This window comes from Protopterus annectens, chromosome 13.part0 (assembly GCF_019279795.1).
Source record: "Protopterus annectens isolate FY-2018-M chromosome 13.part0, PAN1.0, whole genome shotgun sequence".
In the NCBI taxonomy this organism is placed as follows: Eukaryota; Metazoa; Chordata; order Ceratodontiformes; family Protopteridae; genus Protopterus; species Protopterus annectens.
In genome coordinates this window covers 1198344400-1198365758 of record NC_056747.1, presented here as the reverse complement: position 1 = coordinate 1198365758, position 21359 = coordinate 1198344400, and the positions used below count along the sequence as shown (strand labels likewise).

The window sequence follows — 21359 nt, the reverse complement described above, 5'->3', positions numbered from 1 at the left end:
GGTATCGGTTCCGAGCTCTGAACCAGGCCCGCCATTTTCCAAGTTCGCGTCAGCTTCAAACTCTCGAGCTAAACTCTTACCCACAATCCCCCTTCTCCCTGTTACCTCAGATTGAGTTTGCAAGTCAAAGAAGGTAGAGGCCATCTCTGGTCAAATAACCTAAGAGAACAGGATGGTGAGATCCACTAGAAACCACAGGAGGGGGAAGGAGGGAGGGTCGTAATGACTGAACGAGGATCAACAATACAGATGAAACATTATGGTAAGACATAACTTCATCTGACATTGTTAATCCTCGTTCATTCCTTACGCATGGGACAGAGTCCCCAGCTACCTCTATTCCTGGCAGGCTCTCATGGAAGGACATTCCTGAGCACCAGAGAACCGAAAGATTCTCTTCCCCTGGAGGCCAAATCCAATTTGTAATTATTGATGAAGGTATGAGGCGTAGCCCAAGTTGCAGCTGCACAGATGTCATGTAAAGAAGCTCTGGCATGGAAGGCAGCAGAAGTTGCCACCGACCTTGTTGAATGAGCTTTCATGGTAGTAGTCAACGACATATTACGGTGTGTGTAAATAAAGGTCACACAGTCCTTCAACCACCTAGCTAATGTGACCTTAGCTGGTCAGATTTACGAAAGGGTTTAGTTCTGTTTAAGTAAAAACGGATTTGCCTGTGTACACCTAGGGTATGTAGGCAATACTCTCCTCTGTTTGAATGACTGGGAAAGAAAACTGGCAATTCATTGGCTTGATTAATGGACATTTTAGAGATCACTTTAGGCAGAAATGACAGATTAGTTCTCAGAGACACTACCTCAATAAAAAATCAAGTATGGACTCTTGATACATGAAGCTTGAAGTTCAGAAATACGTCTGGCAGAAGTAATAGCAACCAAAAACAAGGTTTTCCATGACAAATACTTGGTCGCAAGAAGAGGCTGGTTCGAAAGGTGACACTGTCAGAGCTTGTAGAACTAATGATAAATCCCATGGTTGAATAGGATCTCTAAAAAGTGGCTTCAGGTGATTCACACCTTTTATGAAGGTTTTGCACAATTTATGGGACACAAGAGAAGAATCTTGGACACCCTCATAAAAATTAGAAATTGCAGCCAAATGAACTCTAATGGTAGAGGCCGACAGACCCGATTGAAACAGGTCGGCTAGATAGCCTAGCATTATCGACACTGGTGCTGAAAAGGGGTCTACTTGTTTATCTTTCAGCCAACAGGTAAATCTTTTCCACTTGCTCAGATAAGTAATTCTAGTGGAAGACTTATGAGAAGCAATGAGAATATCACGTACTGGTAAAGATCGATCATTCTGCCTGGCAATCAAGGGAATTGGAGTAGCCAAGCTGTGAGCTTCAGGCTGTTCAGGCTGGGATGAATCAGGTTCTGTGGGTGTTAGATCAACTCAGGGGTTGGATGGAGAATCCATGGTCGATCTAGTAGGAGAGGCCAAAGGAAGGGGAACCAAATCTGTCGAGGCCAATATGGTGGTACGAGGATCGCCTTGCTCTTCAACCGACGGGCTTTCTTCAGAAACTGGGGAATGAGGGGAAAGGGTGGAAATGCGTAAAGAAGACCCGAGGGCCAATCGTGGACTAGAGCGTCCCTGGGTGACTGTCCCGGAGGGGGAATCAGGGCGAAGTAGTTGCTGCATTTGTAGTTGATCGAGGATGTAAAGAGGTCGCAGCAAGGACGGCCCCAGTGGTGGAAGATCTCTGCCGCTATCAAGGGATTCAGGGACCACTCGTGAGGTTGAAGAATGCACCTGCTGAGTCTGTCTGCTATCACTTTGGAACTCCCGGGAATGTGCGTTGCTAGAAGAAAACGACTGGTAGCCATCGCCATATCCTCATGGCCTCTTGACAAAGGGGGTAAGATTTGGTTCCACCTTGCTTGTTGATGTACCAGACCACCGCCATGCTGTCTGACTGAATCGCAATTGTCCCAGACGGCAGCAGGGGATGGAATGCTTGCAACACCAGAAGCACCGCCCTCAGCTCTAGAACATTTATATGCAGATGGGCCTCCAGTTCGGACTAAGTGCCTTGGACTGTCTGTACCCGACATAACCCCCCCACCCCATCAGGGAGGCGTCCGTGGTCACTGTGGCCTTGGGTTGCTGGGGGGAGACGGGGCGAGACCATTGTGAGAGATTGTGCATCATCCACCAATTTAAATCCTGTTTGCACCTGTGGGTTACTCGAATCATGGTTGAAAGAGGATGCTGAAAAGGATACCATTGGGTGAGCAGTAGCCATTGTAAAAGCCTCATGTGAAACCTGGCCAGGGGAACAATGGTGATGGAGGCTGCCATGAACCCAACAGCTGTAGACCTGAGTGAGCCGTGGATTTTTCCTTTGAAAAGATTGGAATTAGTTGTTCCTTTATCCTTAGGAATCTGTGCTCTGGGATAGCAGCTCTGCAGTTTTGTGTCCAAGACAATCCCTATGAATTCTGTCGACTGAGATGGGCTGAAATTGGATTTCTGCCAGTTTATGGTTATGCCTAGCCTTTGAGCAGCGAGGAGAGAGTATGCAAAGGCTTTTTCCAGTAGATGTCTGGTGAGGGCAGAAATGAGCCAGTCGTCTAGGTATGGAAACACCTGGAATCCTTGAAGTCGCAAGTGAGCTGTGACAACTGTCATGCACTTTGTGAACACTCTGGGGGCTGCAGAGAGTCCGAAGGGCAGTACTCTGAACTGGTAGTGACTGGCTCTCGCATGGAAGCACAGAAGTCTTCTTGATGGCCTGTCCACCTTTATGTGGTAGTACGCATCTTGCCATATAATTCAGGGATCTGATAGCAAAGGTCTCTGAAGCAAAGGTGTGCTTCCCTATCCTATCCAGGGCCCGGGACACTCTGGCTTTCTTCTTCTGCCAGATGCATTTTTGTTGTGGCCGCCACCACCAAAGCATCCACAGGAAGACATTTAGACCAATGGGGATCCGAAGCAGGAGGGAACAAGATCTTAATCTGACCTCCGGGGAATAGCTTTGATGGTATCAGGAGCTTTCCAAGCATGCTGCACGATGAGCCGGACAAGTTCATCGGCAGGTGGAGTAACCCAGGAGGTAAGGGGCCAGGCGCAGAAGGCCTGCAGGAACACAGATTCCTCAGAGGTCGGATTAGAGGACTGCCAGTCACCTCTGTTTCAGGATTTTGAGGATATCACCAAAGGATACCTCAGAGGGTTACCGAGGGGATCCTTCCCCCTCATCAAAATCTGTGTCTTAGCTGAGGGACTCCTCTGTGGAATCCATGTGCTTCCTCTTACACGAACATTACCAGTGGACCTCCTCAGTGGGAGACGCTAGAGAAGACAACGGAAAGGGGGATTCCTGAGGGAATATGTCATATGGCCCTAGCACCCAGTGTCCGCTAGATGCGACTTGTGAAACCAGCGTACCAGAGGAGGGCAGAGGTATAGACAGTCCGTAGCCAAAGCCTTCTCTATCAGTTGGAAGGCTAGTCCACCCGAAGAGGAGTGTATGTCTAGGACAGGGGTCACCCCTCCCCTATGTGGCTCAGCCTGCCGACCCGGAGTCCCTGGATGGCTGTGGAGCAGCAAGCTATGCGTGTCACAGCTGACATCCTGGGTCGTAGCAAAACTTTCCTGCCACAAAGGCAACTGTGGTTCCTTAGTGAGATCCATAAAGGGAACCGCAGAAGGAGAAGACTGCTATATCCATGGACTTCAAAGGCAATGAAGGAGGAGAATAAGAAGGGGTCTTTGGAGATGGGTGATCACTTCCCAAGGAAGGATAGTTCCTGAGGGGTGGGATACCTCTGGCCAAGAGTACCTGGTCCACAAGATTCAACACATGTTCGGAAAGGCTTCTAGTGGACCTCACAGAGACTGAGGGGGAAACAGGCCTGTCCAGAAAAGAGGCAGACTCGGTGCCCAACTCATCTGACTGCACCGAGGACAATGGTGCCGAGAGAGACTGCACTACTGTTGTCTGCACCGAAGAAATCATCGGTGCCGAGGTCATTGTCGGTGGGGAAGCTGAAATAGACACAGGGATCAGTGCCGAAGCTGGAACCGACAAAACTGGAGTAAACAATGGCGTCGGATCCAAGAAAGCTCTAGGAGCCGACGCGGTCAAGGTCGGTGCCGATACAGTGGTAATGGTCTGAACAGAGGAGCCACTCGGTGCCAATATATAGAAGGCTGCAGGAGAAGACGGAGCCGAAGACCTCGGTGCCAAAGGTCTAGGCACCGAAAGCACTGGGGCTGAGAGAGCTCCAAAGCTGAAACTTTAGGCTGTTTAGGTTTTGGTTGGCGAGAGTCCCCAGCCGGGGACGAAGGCAAAGATTTAGCCTTAGTAGGAACATCCATTTTCTTATGGGGTCTAGGAGGGGTTGAGACCTCCGACCCAGAAATAGCCTCTGAAAAGGGAGATTTTAGAAGTCCCTTCAGTATCAGTTTGTTTTTCCTTTCCAACAATGTTCTATTAGAAAAGTTCTCACAAACAGTACAGGGTGGTTCAACAAATAAATGGGAAGCTCCCAAACAATAAACGCACAAAGACTGTGCATCAAAAGTAGGCAGTTTGTGCCCACAATCAGAACACCGCTTAAACCCCGGACTACCTTTTTTATCTGCCATGACAGCAAATTAATTAATAGAAAAAACACCAACAACGGTACAAGGGAGTACCCGAAGGTATGAGAAAGGGGAAAAAGATTACCAACGATGGTAAAGAGAGAATACCTCGCAGTAAAAGTAGTAAGGAAAAAGCAGAAAAACCTAAAGGAATTATGAACACTACATGTGATAGGGTAAGAGACAATAAAATCTGAACTTTTCTGACAGAAAAGTAATTTGTAAAGCGATTAAACAACAATTGACTGTACTTAGCTCAAGAGAAGTAGCTTGACACGACCGGATGGCAACGCGGCAAACAAAATCTGAAGTAAAAGGGAGAGGGGGATTGTGGGTAAGAGTTTAGCTCGAGAGTTTGAAGCTGACGCGAGCTTGGAAAATGGCTGGCTCGGTTCCAAGCTCGGAACAGATACCCATGCATAAGGAATGAACAAGGATTAACAATATCAGATGTTATTTTCCTGTGCCACTGTCGAGCTGAAACACAAGTGATCCCCGGGGTGTATTTCCTATTTCCCATCCACTCATCAAGATTTTTCTTGAATAGTGCTAATGAAGAAATTCGCTTGACATAGATGGGTAGCTTGTTCCAGAGTATAGGAAGTCTCTGGGACAGGAATCTATCCCTCCAGTGTGTCCTGTTTATTGTGGTGACAAAATTTAGGTCCCTAGAGCGTGTAGCTCGGAGGGATTGGGATTTCTTTAGGTGTAGCATGTCCAACAGCTCTGGGTTTGACATAGCTTTATAAGCTAGGCAGAGATCACCTCGGAGTAGGCGACATGCTACGGAGTAAAGCTGGAGTTTTTTGAGGTGGTCAGTGTAGGGCATTTGTTTGAGGCCAGTAATCCTCTTTGTGAGGTACTTCTGTGGCCTTTCCAGCTGCTGCAGATGTCTTGTGAGGTACATCCCAAAAGGGGCATTGTACTCTATAATGGGTCTAATGAGTGACGAGTAGAGGGGAACAGTGACCTTTTTTTCCTGGATGAGAACCCTTTTATGATGAGGTGTGCCACGTAGGACTTCCTGACTACTGTGGCGATGTGACTATCAAAGGAGAGACTACTGTCCACCTGGGTCCCAAGGTCTCATCACGCATTCGGTGTTAAGTAGATTGCTGCCTATGTGGTAGTTCATGGGTACAGAGTTCTTTACCAAAGGGGATGGCACTTCACTTTTTGGCATTGAGCTTGAGGCCATGGCTCTGACACCAGGCATCTATCTCAGTGAGGCCCCTCTGTAGGACGTCCACATCATTTGGGGACTTGACTATGGCTCCTAGTTTGCAGTCATCTGCAAACTTCGTTAGCCAGAGGCCTTCTGTGGTAGCCTGCACTTCAGAGAAGCAGATACCAAACAGGAGAGGTCCCAGGACGGAACCCTGTGGTACTCCACTTGTCACTGCTTTGAGGTCAGATTTGGAGTCTGCAACTTTTACAGTGTGGGTTCTGTCAGTGAGCCAGTTGGCAACCCATCTTGTGATGTAGGGATTTATACCTAGTTTAGTGAGTTTAGCTATAATTCCAGAATGGGGGATTGTGTCGAAAGACTTGGCGAGGTCAAGACAGGCTGTGTGAACCACCTTACCCTCATCCATGGCTTTGGTGACTGCCTCAAAGTAGTCGATCAGGTTCAGGAGGCATGATCTGCCTTTCACAAACCCGAACTGGGTGGGATCCAGAGTTTGGAGGTTACCAATGTCTTTGTTTAGGAGTTCCAGGATGATATGTTCCATGGCCTTGCAGACCAGGCTTGTCAGGCTAATAGGTCGATAGTTCCTGGGAACAGTGGTGGCTCCCCCTTTGTGGAGTGGGATAACTGTTGCTGTGCACCATTCAGTGGGCACAAAGCCTGATGTGAGGCTATTAGTGAACATGGTGCTTAACTGGGGAGCCAGTTCGTTCTGAAGTTCGTGTAAAACGCAGCCTGGGATGTTGTCCGGTCCCATGGATGCTGTGTTTTTGGCTTTAGAGTGCAGCTTTTACCTGCGTAGTTGTGATTAGAGGAACTCTGCATTCTTCCTGTATAGATATGGGCCCTTTAGGGGGTGAGAGGGGGGTAAAGTTAGCACTGAACCTATATGCCAGGATGTTGGCAATATCAGTTGGTTCTGTAATTTTCGTGCCTTTGTGCTGTAACTCAGAGCAGATCTGGGTGTTGCCATCTAGATTCTTGACAAAGCTATAGAATGCTTTTTGGTTGTCCTTGGATTTAGTGGCAATTTTGTTTTCATAGCTAGCTTTGGAGGATCTTATAAGGGATCTCAGCTTCTTACTGAGGCTGACCAGGGAGCTCCTACACTCATGGGATTTTATTCTCTTCTGCAGCAGTTTCTTCCTTCTGTTGTACAGTTTGTTTATGGTAGGGGACCACCAGATTGGCTTCCTTTTCTTGGTGGATAGCGTCGTGGTTCTGTTTGGGATAGCACGATCCATGCACTTGTGTAAGTGCTTACTGAGTGCTTTTGTGTAGGATTCAGCAGTTGTAACTGTATTGTCCATCTGCATGGGTGTCATGAAGTTCACCACTTCTGTCTTAAGAAGCATGAAGTTGGCTTTGGAGAATTTTTTACTGTGGTTTCCTTAACAGGGGGTGGGGGCGGGATGTGGATATCAAGGGTGATAAGCTTATGGTCGGATTGGACCAACGAGGAGTTGACGTCAGGTGTGGAACACCTGTCACTCATGTTGGTAATGACTAGGTCTAGGATATTGTTGCCCCCAGTGGGGGTGTGGATAAGTTGATCTAGGGCATTGGAGTTTATGAATTACCTGTGAAGTGAAAGATTTAGGTTGGAAAATCTAACTCTGATAACACAATAGGAGAGAGCAATGGATCCCCAAATTCAGGAGAAATCAGTGGAGCAGGAAACATCTGATCAGTTGCTATATGAAGATACTTTGGAGCCTTCCACAGGAAATCAGTACAAAAGCTCAGTTGGAGTTGGCTAGCAAGGGAAGGAAAGTACAGTTGTGTACACTTATCATAAATGAAGATGTTCGAGTGTATTCACTGTTGCAGTAATTACATTTGGGTAATCTGCTGGCAGGCTGCCCTCAGTCGGCCTGATTAACAAAGTCTTGGGTCCTGCGTCAGTTGCTGTCCCTTCTTCCATGATGTCAGGTCGTCAAGGGTATAAAACATGTAGCCAATGCCATTACATCAGTTTCTCTTGCCCCAGAGATGTCAGGTGCCCCCCCTAATGGGGAACAAAACAAAAACACAAAGATATACCTCCAACAAAAAGCAAATACACCAAAAAGGCTTTAAAGCATAGTAAAAGAAAGCAGAGGTATAGCCAGAAGAGATTAGGGGGCTGGAGGGAGGGTAACCAGGACTGCAACAGTGAATACACTCTAACATCTACATTTATGGTAAGTGTACACAACTGTACTATGTTCTTTGTGTTTCACTGTTGCAGTCATCACATTTGAGTAGATTCCCAAAGTTAAGGATGGGAGGAGGAAATTAGCATTAGGACCGGCTATAAAGGCCCTGCAAGATTGAAGTGGCAAAGCCAGCTCTGGATTTAGAGAAAATAGGCAAATGATGATGCTTGGTGAAAGTATGGAAAGAACTACAGGTAGCAGCTTCTAGGATGTCCCTGGTAGGTACGCCTCTGAAAAAGGCTGTAGAGGTAGACGCAGCCCTGGTTGAGTGGAATCTGATCCCCTGTGGGACAGATTTTCCATGCAGCTTATAGCAGAAATTAATGAAATGGCCTACCCATTTGGAGATGGTTTGCTTTGAAATAGTCTTCCACTCTGTTCCTGCAGCAAATGCCACCGGCAGTTGTTCAGATTTCCTTTGAGGTTTAGTCCTGTCCAAGAAGTATTTAAGTTGTCTGTGCAGGTCCAATGAGTGCAGTATTCGTTCCCCCTTGTTCTGTGGATTAGAAAAGGTTGGCAAATGAATAGACTGATTAAGGGCCACACTGGACACTACCTTGGGCATGAAGGCGGGAGTGGTCCTGAGGGACACCCTGTCCGCATGAAAGAGGATGAAAGGCTCCATTGCCATGTGGGCCTGTAATTCAGACACTCTTCTTGCTGTAGTGATGGCTAGAAGGAAGGCTGTTTTCCAAGAAAGGAATTTCAACTCTGCATTTGCAGCTGGCTCAAAGGGAGGTAGAATGAGCTTTTCCAATACAAAGTTGAGGTCCCAGGCCGGAGTAGGGGCTCTCCTGGGTGGTCTTAAGTTTTTGGCCACTCTGAGTAACTGCTTCAACAGTGAATGAGAGAAGAGGGGTGGTTCTGTATTGTAATGAGTTGAAATGGCTGAGGCATAAATTTTGATGGAGGAAACGGAAAGGCTCTTGTGAAGCATCTCAGTTAAGTATTGAAGAATCTGAGGTAAATTGGGCGCTGCTGTACCCATCCCCTGAGTTTGGCTCCAGGAACAGAATCTTTTCCATTTTTCAGCATAAGATTTTCTAATACTAGGCCTCCTTGCCTCCAGAATGACACCCATCACTTGTTTAGTGAGGGATGGTAACAGATCAGATAAATAGCCAGGCTGCCAGGTTTAAGGTTTGAAGCTGTGGGTGCAGAATCTGGCCCTCCTGCTGGGACAGCAGGGTGGGGGTCAGAGGCAGGTGCCATGGTGCCAGCAGTGACACTGCGCAAGAGGGGGTACCAGTGTTGGCGTGGCCAGTCTGGGGCAATCAGTATTGTCCTTGGTTTGTCCTGTTTAATCTTTAGTAATACCTTGGAGAGGAGAGGCAGAGGGGGAAAGGCAAAAACTGATAGATTTTCCAAGGTGAAGGACAGGGCCATCCACTTTCCAAGCTTGTTTGTGGGGGGTCCTTGTGCAGAATTTGTCCAACTGGTAGTTCTGGGGGAAGCAAACAGGTCCATCTCTGGGCTCCCCCATTTGTTTCCCAACATGTTCAATATCTTTGGTTCCAGTTTCCAATCGTGTGGGTCCATAAGATTTCTGCTTAGGTCGTTTGCCAGTTTATTTAGCTTCCTGGCAGGAATTGAGCATGTAGGTGCACATCGTAGCTCAAGGCTGTGTTCCACAGAGCCATGGCTAGTCTGCAGAAAGGGTATGAATGGGTTCCTCCCTGTTTGTTTATGTACCACATAACAGTGGTGTTGTCTGTCTTTACCAATAACTGTCCTGGAAGAATGTTGTCTTTGAAGGCTGTCAGAGCATTCTGTACAGCTAACATTTCTTTTTGATTGATATGCAGGTGCATTTGACTTGGGCTCCATTTGCCCTGAATCCACTTCCCTGCCAAGTGAGCCCCCCCATGCATAGTCTGATGCCTCTGTTAGGGTTTGGGCGGCAGGGGGTAGAGTGAATGGCAGTCCCTTGTTTTGGTGGCAGGCCCACCAAAAGAACTATCTGTAGACAAGGTACGAGAGGAATCATTGATTCTAGATCCTGAGAATGTTGACACCATAGGCTTTTTAAGATACCATTGCAGTTTCCTCATATGCAGTCTTGCACATGGAATTAGAAGAATGCAGGAGGCCATAAACCCCAGGGCTTGCAGTATTTTCCTTGCAGATAGCTGGGTCTTTGTGGCCAGTAGTTTGAAGTAGGCTGTCAAATGAACTTGTTTCTCTAGCGTGAGGTAAGCCATCTGGTAAGTTGTATGCAAGCTAGCTCCCAGGAATACCATTTGCTGGCAGGGTACAATATGTGATTTATTTTCGTTTATGGTGTACCGCAGAGAAAGTACAGTTTTGTACCTACCATAAATGTAGATGTCCGAACAGGATAGCATCTGCAGTCCTTACAAATGGGTTGTCCTGTCGTCAGGCAGCCCTTCGGTCGGCCGGATTCCAAAGTCTGGGTCTGGCCTCGGCTGGTGTCGCACTTCACCCGACGTCATCTCTGCTGGTCTTCGGGTATAAAGGCATCAGCCGACGCCATTTTCCTCGGTGTTTCTTGCCCCAGATGCCAGTTGCCCTCTTGGGTAGCTAAATCTTTTGGGTAAATGCCAATGTTTCCAAAAAAGTAGAAGGCAAACACAAAAAATAAGCATGTATGTACATATATACAAACAAATACACCATAAGAGATTCCCCCCCCAGCTAGCTATTAGGTGGGCAAATACCCTAGGAGTACCACAGAGGGGAAGGAGGGTGGGTAATCCTGACTGCAGATGCTATCCTGTTCGGACATCTACATTTATGGTAGGTACAAAACTGCACTATGTCCTTCAAGGATGCATCTGCAGTCCTTACAAATGGGTAGAATACCATAGCCAAACTAGGGGAGGAGGAAGAAGAATTATGGTGTAGTTAGGATCCCTTGCAAAACAGCAGTGGCAAACCCTGCTCGGGATCTAGAGTATAGAGGTAAGTTATAATGCTTGGCAAATGTATGCACGGAGGTCCAAGTAGCAGCCTCAATAATGTCCTTTGTAGCCACTCCTCGTAGAAAGCTGTGGTAGTGGCTGTAGCCCTTGTAGAATGAGGCCTTATGTTCTGTGGAATTTGCTTTCCATGGTAGGAGTAACAGAATCTTATGCAATTTCCTATCCACTTGGAGATTGTCTGTTTGGAAATTGCTTTTCCTTCCCTTCCTGTTGCATAAGCTACTAGAAGCTGGTCAGTTTTTCTATTGCCCTTGGTTCTGTCCAGGTAGTAGCGCAACTGTCTATGTACATCCAAGGTATGTAGCAGTCTTTCCCCCCTGTTCTGTGGATTGGGAAAGAAGGTAGGTAGGTGTATTGCCTGGTTTAGAGACACTCTGGATACCACCTTAGGCATAAATGTAGGATTAGTTCTCATGGACACTATCTTGATGGAAGATTAGGAAGGGTTGTACTGCCATTAAAGCCTGTAGTTCCGAAACCCTTCTTGCTGAAGTAATTGCCAGTAGGAAAGCAGTTTTCCAGGATAGGTGTTGAAGATCTGCTGTTGCTGCTGGTTCGAATGGAGGGAGTGTCAATTTTTCTAGCACAAAGTTCAGGTCCCATGCTGGTAATGGTGGTTTCCTAGGAGGTTTTACATTCTTAATTCCTCTCAGGAACTGCCTGAGGAGAGGATGTGAGAAGACAGGGGGATCGAAGCTGTATTCTGCAGAAATAGCTGATGCATGTATCTTGATGGAGGAATAGGACAGGCCTGTATGGAGAAGCTCTGCCAAATACTCCAGGATGTTGGCAATATCTACCTTTGACACATCTTTCCCTCTTTCAGTACTCCAAATGACAAACCTTTTCCATTTTCCTGCATAGTTCCTTCTTGTTGAAGGTCTGCGGGCCTCGAGGATAATGTCTTTAACCCTTTGGGATAAATCTGGGTTAGTTGCTCTTATGTAATGTTCCAGGCAGTCAGTTGCAGAGTTTTCAGGTTTGGATGCAGGATGCTGTAGTTGCTCTGAGTTAACATCAAAGGAATCAGGGGCAGTGTCCACGTTTCCCCCCCGAGACATGCTCCTCAGCAATGGATACCAATGTTGTCTTGGCCAATTTGGAGCTATCAGAATTATCCTTGGACGTTCCTCTTTGATTTTCAGTAGTACCTTGTGCATCAAAGGAAGAGGTGGAAATGCATATGCTGTCAGGCCTTTCCAATTGAAGGATAGAGAGTCCACCTTCCAAGCAAGTGGGTGGTATGTCCTTGTGCAGAATTTCTTGAGCTGGTGATTGAGTGGGGATGCGAATAGGTCTATTTGTGGCATTCCCCATTTCTTTGTGATGGCCTTGAAGATGTCCGGGTGTAGCATCCATTCGTGAGCATCCGAGGTAGTTCTGCTTAACATGTCTGCTAGGATGTTTTCTTTTCCCGGTACAAATATTGCCTGTAGCTGAATGTTGTAGCTCAGAGCCATATTCCATAGGTCCAGAGCCATTCGGCATAGGGGGTATGAATGAGTGCCTCCCTGTTTGTTGATGTACCACATGACTGTGGTGTTGTCTGTCCTTATCATCAATTGGCCTTCTTTGAGGAATGGTCTGAAATTCTGGATTGCTAGTTTTACTGCCAGCATTTCTTTTTGATTTATGTGCAGGTGCAGCTGATCTGGAGTCCATAAGCCTTGAATGCACTTGCCCAGCATGTGGGCCCCCCAACCGAGGTCTGAGGCGTCCGTTGTGATGGTTTGGCTTGTTTGAATGTTGTGGAAGGACAAACCTGGGTTTGACTGGCACGCCTGAGCCCACCATAGGAACTCTTCTTTCAGGCATGGGATTAGTGGTATTTCGGTTTCTAAGCTGTGCTTGTGTTGAGACCATAAATTCTTTAGGTACCACTGTAGCTTTCTCATATGCAGTCTGGCATGGGGGACCAAGATTATGCAGGATGCCATGAAGCCCAAGGCCTGCAGTACTTTCCTTGCTGTTAGCTTGTTCTGCTTTGTTAATGCCAAGAAGTAAAGGGGAAGTTGTTCTTGTTTTTCTGCAGTTAGGAATGCCATTTGTTTTACTGTGTCCAATTCTGCACCCAAGAATGTTCTTGTTTGGGATGGTATCAGTCTTGACTTTTCTAAAATGACTGTGTATCCCAGGGCTTGTAGTAAGCAAATGACTCTTTGTAAGTCTTGTGTCAGCTTGCTTTTGTTGTCCGCTTGTATCAGGCAGTTGTCCAGGTATGGATAAATTTGGATTCCCTGAAGCCTGCAATGAGCGATTACTGATGCCAGGCATTTCGTGAACACTCTGGGCGCAGTAGATAAGCCAAAGGGCAATGCTGAGAATTGATAATGCTCTGATCCTGCAAGAAATCTGAGGTATCTTCTGCAAATTGGTCGTATGGGGACGTGCAGGTATGCCTCCTTGAGATCTAGAGTTACCAGCCAATACTCCTTGCCCAGCATGGGAAGAAGTTGCTGTAGGGTCAGCATCTTGAATTTTGGAACAATGATGAATGTGTTTAAAGCGGACAGGTCGAGAATAGGTCTCCAACTTTTCTCTTTTCTTGGTACTAGGAAGAGTCTGGAGTAAACTCCCTTGCCCTGTTCTGTAGGTGGTACCCTTTCCACAGCTCTCATCTTTGTTAATTGAGCTATTTGTTTTAGGGCTTCTGTCTTTTGATTTGGTGGTAGGTTTGGCATTCCTCTTTTTACTGGTAAGGTGTGGAAATGAAACCTGTAGCCTTGGTCTATAGTTTGCAAAATCCACTTGTCTCTTGTGATATAGTGCCAGTTCTTTGAAAATAAGGCTAACTTTCCGCCTAAGGGTGCTGCTATTTGCTCCCTGGTAGGCGGTGTCAGAGCCAAGTCACTGTGATTGTCCTGTTGCAGTGGTAGTGGTTGTATCTGTGCCTCGTTGGTTATTGCCTTGCCACTGGCGTCCCCTGTAGGCACCTCCTCTGGATTGATTTCTGCCTCTGGAACGTCTATTCCTGCCTCTCTGATTTTTAGAGGAGTCTGGAAAGGACCAATTTTTGGAAGGCCAGTTCCTGCTGAACCTTGGGGGCTGAACCTGTAAGAAATCTTTAACTGTTTGTACAGATTTTGCCTTCTCTTCCATTTTCTTCATTACTTGTTGGGCAGGAGAACCAAATAGACTGACCTTATCCATAGGGGCGTCTAATAGCTTTGCTTTAACATGATCCGGCAAGACCTGTTCTTTCAACCATGCATGCCTTCTTATAACTGTGCCAGTCATGGCTGATCTAAATGAAGCCTCCAGTGCATCATAGCCACATTTTAAAGAATGGTTACTAACCTGCTGAATGTTATTCACCATTTCTAGAACATATTTCTTATCTAAGGAATCATCAGAGGACATTTTCTTAGTTAACTGATCAAGCATAAACTCTTGGTATTGGATCATATGAAACTGACAGTTCAAAGCTCTAGCTGAGAGAGTAGCAGAGGTGTATACTTTTTTACCCCATCTCTCTAAGGACCTGGATTCCCTATCAGAAGGGAGAGGGTTTTTTGCTGAGGTCGAAGCTACTGCCTTAGGCCCCTGGGAGATGGTCTCAGGATCTGCAAAAGGAGCCTTGTATAAGTGGTGATGAGTGTCCGGTACCCTGTAAAACCTATCGGGCTTAGCAGGGGCTGGAGGTAAAGTATCAGGAGCAGTGCAAACATCATTAAATGCATCATCCACAACAGGAAGAACTGGAGGTATAGCTAAGGGCCTATGTTGCGGTAAGTGTAAAAAGGTCCTAAGCCTTTTTCTTGAGTCTGAGAAATCTTGTCCCTGCCATTGGAATTGCTCTCTCATGGCATGTAAGGTTTCCCCAAAGGAAAATTCCTCTGGTGGAGAGGCAGAAGGAATAGATTCTTCAGCATCAGAATCTTCATAAGTAGAAAAAGGAGCCTCTGGATGGTCTGTATTGTCTGAATCATCAGAAGAGTCATCTGAGGACACTGGCTCAGGGGGCTCTACTCTAGGTCTCTTTTCTGGAGGTTGAGAGGCCCTGTCTGGGTGAGATTGGGATCCCCTTATTAAAGAGATGAGATCCTCTGCCAGAGTAAGCATTTGGGAACTGGAACTGGGCCTGTGAGAGGGGGGCTTAACAGGCACAAACTTAGCAGTTTTGGCTGCTTTAGCCCTGGCAAAGGCCTTTATAGACGTGGCTGCAGGAGGCCTAGCAGCACCACGTGCTGGGGTAGAGACATCCAAAGGGATGGTGTCCGATAACTCTAGAGAAACCACATTAGTAGGCAAAACTTCAGAGGCCGATTCAACTAGGGTAGAAGGGGCCTCGGTAGTAGTCATGGATTTGGCTGAAGATTGACCCGTTTGCTCGGTTTCGGCCGAAACAGAGACACTCGCGGTTTGCTTAACCGTGGTTTCGCGAAACCGCGGACCGCAAGTGTCGGTCCTTTTCTGCGTTTTTAACAATTTGAGTAGTCGGAGGATCCGGCGGCATAATGTACGCAAAATCTGAGCCAAAAACTGTTCAGCAAACTCCGACCGGCGCCTAAGCGTTCCGGTTGAAGAAGCACAGGCTAAACAAGCTGCTACGTCGTGGTCTGGGCCTAAACAAGGTAAGCAGTAAGAGTGGAAATCTTTATGAGGTATTTGTTTCCCACAAGTTAAACAGTTATTCACTTTTTCTGACATCGGCTGAGGCAAGAAAGAGTCCCCAACGGGGTACTTAACTTTTAGAAGTCTTCGAAGTAGTATTCGGTAGTAGTAATCTCTGGATCTGACCGACCGGCACCTGCGAACAGCTTCTGCTTCGGGCGCCACGCGGCAAGAAAGACTGAGGAAAATGGCGTCGGCTGATGCCTTTATACCCGAAGACCAGCAGAGATGACGTCGGGTGAAGTGCGACACCAGCCGAGGCCAGACCCAGACTTTGGAATCCAGCCGACCGAAGGGCTGCCTGACGACAGGACAACCCATTTGTAAGGACTGCAGATGCATCCTTGAAGGACATGTTAGCAGTTTCTTTACAAATGCCAGATGATTAGATTGTCTAATTCTGGCTGAAAGCCAGGACATACAATCGTCCAGGTATGGGTATATTTGAATATTTATTTGCCTGCAAAAAGCAATGACTGGAGCTAGGCACTTTGTGAATACCCTGGGCGCAGTAGATAAGCCAAAGGGCAGTGCAGAGAACTGATAGTGCATGTAGCCTGCTTTGAAGCGTAGGTATCTTCTGCAAGATTCCCATATTGGGATGTGCAGGTAGGCTTCCTTTAAATCCAGTGTTGCCAACCAGGCATGTCTGCCTAGCACAGGAATCAGCCGATGAAAGTTAGCATCTTGAATTTTGGGATCACCAAAAATGCATTTAGATAGACAGGTCCAGGGTAGGATGCCAGGAATAGTCTTATCTGGGTACCAGAAAAAGTTTTGAGTAGAACACTTGTCCCCATTCTTCTTCTGGGACAGGATGAACAGCCCTGATGCTTGAGAGCTTGCTTTTGAGCCTCTTGCCCACTGATTTGGGGGTAGATTTGGCCAACCGTTTGGGGTTGGTAAGGAGTGGAAGTGGAATCTGTATGCTTGGGAAACTATATTTAAAACCCATTTGTCCTGGGGAATCTTGCCCCCTAAAGGAACAGTCAGTTGAGCAGGGCTTGGAAGGGTTAAAGTTAAGTCATTGGGAAAGTTTACCACAGGGGGAGACTTGCTACTTCCTGCTTTGGAAGTGGGAGCCCCCCACTGCTTAGTCCTGTGAGTCCCTTGGGATTGCAGCCTGTGTGTTCTGCTGGTTCTGGGTTTGGAGTGAGAAGGCATGGAAGTGGCAGGAAAGGACCAATTCTTAGAGGGCCAATGCCTTCTAAATCTGGGAGGCTGTACTTGCAGGAAATCATTAACAGTTTGCATAGATTTAGCTTTTTCCTCCATCTTTTTAAGTACTACTACTGCTTTGTTGCCAAACAGGCGGTCTTAGTTTAAGGGAGCATCCAGCAATTTAGCCTTAACATGATCTGGCAAAGATGGCTCTTTAAGCCAAGCATGCCTTCTAAGTACAGACCCAGTGACAGCAGCCCTGCAAGATGCCTCTAATGAATCAAAACCACATTACACTAAAGGGACTTTAAACAAACTGGAGAACCACAAGTAAGTCGAATGAAGCTGTGAGCAAAACGCTGTAGAACAAGTGCAAACTCCCAATAGGTTTGAAAATACAATTTAATAAACGAAGGACCTGTGCCCCTCCTTCTTCAGAAGTAACAAACCAATCATTAATTAATTAATAATGTTATTAAGCAATCAAAACATAAAATATACCATCAAGAAGTATCAGGTTTTAAAGGAACATGTCTAGACTTTTCCACCTAATAACATTGTTTAGTCAGTGCATCTAGGCACTATTATCAAACCTTTGTAAATATATTTCTAAAGGCAATTACTTAAATGCTGTTTAAGTGCCCAATAAATTTTGTTTAAAAATAGGTGTATTAAATACACAAACCTATTAAATAGAAATTAAACTACGTTAGATTTGATTCATAAAAACTTCACATACTAGTAAATGTATGTATGTTTAAAAACATCAAGTAAACCTAATATAAATCAATAGCAAAATGGTTAGTGTTGTTTACACAGTGTCCACAACAACAACAGAAGTGCATTAAGTACATTCTTACAAAATTAATTCATAAGTTAAAGATAACCTATCTTTTCAAGGCCAGTTTTTTCAGAACACAAGAAATAGAAATTTGTTCATTTAACCCTGGTATGTCACCAGCTGCGGTTCTAATTTGCCAAAATAATTCCTCCATCTCTAACTGAATTTGCCAGGGGCCAATGTATGGAGTGTGGTCCACCTGCTTTAACACTGTAAATTTGAATTTGTGTGTTGGGTGTTCCATACTCAACGTGAACTACAATGTAACCTTAAGTTTTTGTGTACTTTTTCTATAGACCACAAATTCATTCGTGACATTTTATGCAAGAATTGGGTTATACTTTCAAGGGATAAAAATCTTAATGACAAATTTGGGGGCCCCCCATCTATTACATTCAGAAGAGGGGTCAACTTGAAAAACTTGCTAGAAACTGGTAGACCCACAACACATAATTTTGGCATGACAAAATGTGGGTTTTGTAACCAATGTAAGTCCATAAAAGAAGGGTATTCTGTGAACATTAATAACATCGAGTACAAAATCAGGGGCAAATTCAACTGCAACACCGCAACCTGCTCAGATTGTTACTTTTATATAGGAAAAAAAACAACGAACATTGTTACGCTATTAATAAGAAAAATGAGACAAATGCATTAGCTTGCCACATTATGAATCAAATCTAACGTAGTTTAATTTCTATTTAATAGGTTTGTGTATTTAATACACCTATTTTTAAACAAAATTTATTGGGCACTTAAACAGCATTTAAGTAATTGCCTTTAGAAATATATTTACAAAGGTTTGATAATAGTGCCTAGATGCACTGACTAAACAATGTTATTAGGTGGAAAAGTCTTTTAGACATGTTCCTTTTAAAACCTGATACTTCTTGATGGTATATTTTTATGTTTTGATTGCTTAATAACATTATTAATTAATTAATGATTGGAGTTTTTAAATGTGAGTTGCTGCCTGGAGGTCTGTTTGAATTCAATCAAAACCACATTGCAAAGTATGTTTTCCAACCTGTTCAGCAGACTGCATTAAATCCTGCAAATCTTTATTTTCAGCACAATCAGGAATCAACATCATTTTCTGTTTAAGCAATCCAAAAATATGTGCTGATACTTTAACATATGAAGCTGGCAGCTTAGAGCCCTGATGGCCAAGGTTGCAGAAGTGTATACCTTCTTACCCCAACTATCCAGCGCCCTGGAATCTCTATCAGAGCGGGTAGGATTTTTGGCAGTAGTAGCCTTAATGCCCTTGGGTACCAGTGAAATGGTCTCAGGATCCGCAGTAGGATTTTTGAAAAGGAACTTGAGTCAGGAACCCTGTAATGCCAAGCTAGATTCCGAAAAGGCATCAACAATGTCCAGTACAGGAGGTATAGCTAAAGGCCTGTGTTGGGGCAGGAGTAAGAAATTCCCAAGCCTCTCTTTGAAGTCAGAGTAATCCTGGCTTTCCCAGTGAAAATGCCCCCTAAGAGTATGCAAGGTTTCACCAAAAGAGAAATCCTCTGGAGGGGAAGCAGAGGGATTGGAGTCCTCTGCATCAGAATCCTCATAGGTAGATAAGGGTAAATCCTGGTCATCACTGGAAACAAAAATTTCAGAGTCCTGATCCGAAGAATCAGAAGGAAAATCCGTCCCAAGTCTCTTATAGGGGGAAGGGTGGCATCCCCTGATTAGAGTAATACGGTCTTCAGCCATTTTTATTTGTTTTTTAGGCATAGGGACCTGACCATGCGGTCTGGGCATCGGTTTTCTAGGCATGGATCGAGTTTTAGGCCTTGAAGAAGAAAATGGCATCAGTTCAATATGCAAGTCAGTAGGCCTGAATACACCCTCAGAAGTTGGTGCCTGCACAGCGGCTCTGGATCCATGTAAGGTACAGACATCCGCAGGTTCCACAGTCGAGGAAGCATCTCGCGACATACCGGACTCTGAATGGGTCTCAGTAGACGCCTGCGAATCTGAAGTAGCGGGTATCAGGGGCTGCAAAAGCTCCTCACGGAGTACCGGCGAACTGGTGGCTAGCTTAGAAGTGTCGTCAGCAGCTTTGGACCTATGCTGTCCGTCTGTCTTTATCTTTGCATTTTTTCGGAATGTCAGTAGTCGGGTGGTTTACTGTAGCCATTTCTGGATAATTGAACAAAGTAAAATATTTAGAAGTGTAAATGAACCTACGACGAATAGTCCGAGGTTTGAATATGGCACAAAACAGACAGCGAGGTACGTCGTGGTCTGGGCCTAAGGAATGCAGTATGAATGAAAATCTTTGAGGTATTTGCTTTCCACAAGAAATACAATTGTTAACTTTTACTGACATCGGTTTAAAGCAAGAAAAAGGTTCCCCAACAGGGTACTTAGCTTAGTTGAATATTTCGGTTCTGAAACTTGAAAATGAACATTTCAGGAGTCGGACGACCGGCACTTGCTAACTGCTTCTGCTTCAGGCACCGCATGGCAAGAAAGAATGATGTAATGGCCTCGGCTGCAGGTTTTATACCCCTGACTACCTGATGTCATGGAAGATTAGACAGCAACCGACGCAGGACCCAAGACTTTGACAATCAGGCAAACTGAGAGCTACTGCAAGCAGATGACCCAAATGTGATGACAGCAACAGTGAAACACTAAGAACATCTTAGGGGCTTGGATAGGAAGACTGCAGATGTAAACCCTGCCCTGAATTTGGAGAAGACAGGCAGGTAGTAATGCTTGGTAAAGTGTGAACAGATATCCAGGTGTCAGCCTCCAGGATGTCCCTAGTGGGGACTCCTCTGTGGAAAGCAGAAGAGGTGGAGGTTGCTCTTGTGCAGTGTCCTGATCCCCTTGAGGGGAGGCTTTCCATGGTGTTTGTAGCAGAAATGGATGCAATGTGCTATCCATTTGGAAACTGTTTGCTTGGAGATGGCGTTGCCTTCTGCCCCTGTAGCAAAGCTAATTGCCTTCTGCCCCTGTAGCAAAGCTAACCAGCAATTGATCAAACTTTCTGAAGGATTTAGTCCTGTCCAGATAGAATCGGAGCGGTCTGTGCACATCTAGAGAGTGAAGAATCCTTTCCCCCTTGTTCTGCGGATTAGGAAAAAAGGTGGGCAAATGAATGGATAGGTTGAGGGCCACAATGGACACCACCTTGGGCATGAAGGATGGGTTAGTTCTGAGGGATACCCTGACAGCATGGAAGTTGATGAAAGGTTTGCAGCTCAGATACTCTTCTGGCTGAAGTGATGGCCAGAAGGAATGCCGTCTTCCAAGAGAGAAATTTTAGCTCTACAGAATAAGCCAGTTCAAAAGGGGGCAGAGTGAGCTTTTCCAAGACAAAGTTAAGGTCCTAAGCTGGTGTTGGTGCCCTTCATGAGGGCCTCAAGTTGCTAGCCCCTCTGAGGAACTGTTTGATCAAAGGGTGTGAGAAAAGGGGCTTCTCAGTGAGAAAATGAGCAGAAATAGAGAGGCATGAATTTTTATAGAGGAAAAAGACAGACCACTGTGGAGTAGGTCAGCTAAGTAATCCAGGATGAGAGGGATGGAGGGTTGTGCCATATTAGCTCCCTTAGCCTGGATCCAGGTGCAGAACCTTTTCCATTTATCTGCATAGGACTTTCTGGTGCTAGGACGTCTGGCCTCATAGATAATGGCCAGAACCTGTTTACTGAGGATGGCAGATTGGTTCGGTGTTAGGGAATATGAGTGTCTACAATTGGGGATGCACGAGATCCCTTTCCTTCTGGGTCAGGAGGTTTGGAATCTGAGGAAGATGCCATGGAGGCAGCGGAGACCGTCTGCGC

The 21359-nt window shown here is 45.7% G+C and overlaps 1 protein-coding gene across 1 annotated transcript in view; it reads right to left on the bottom strand.

The window, feature by feature from the left end:
- Positions 1 to 21359, bottom strand: part of DDX42 (DEAD-box helicase 42) — a 991771-nt gene that overhangs the window by 650503 nt on the left and 319909 nt on the right. The window lies entirely within an intron of this gene.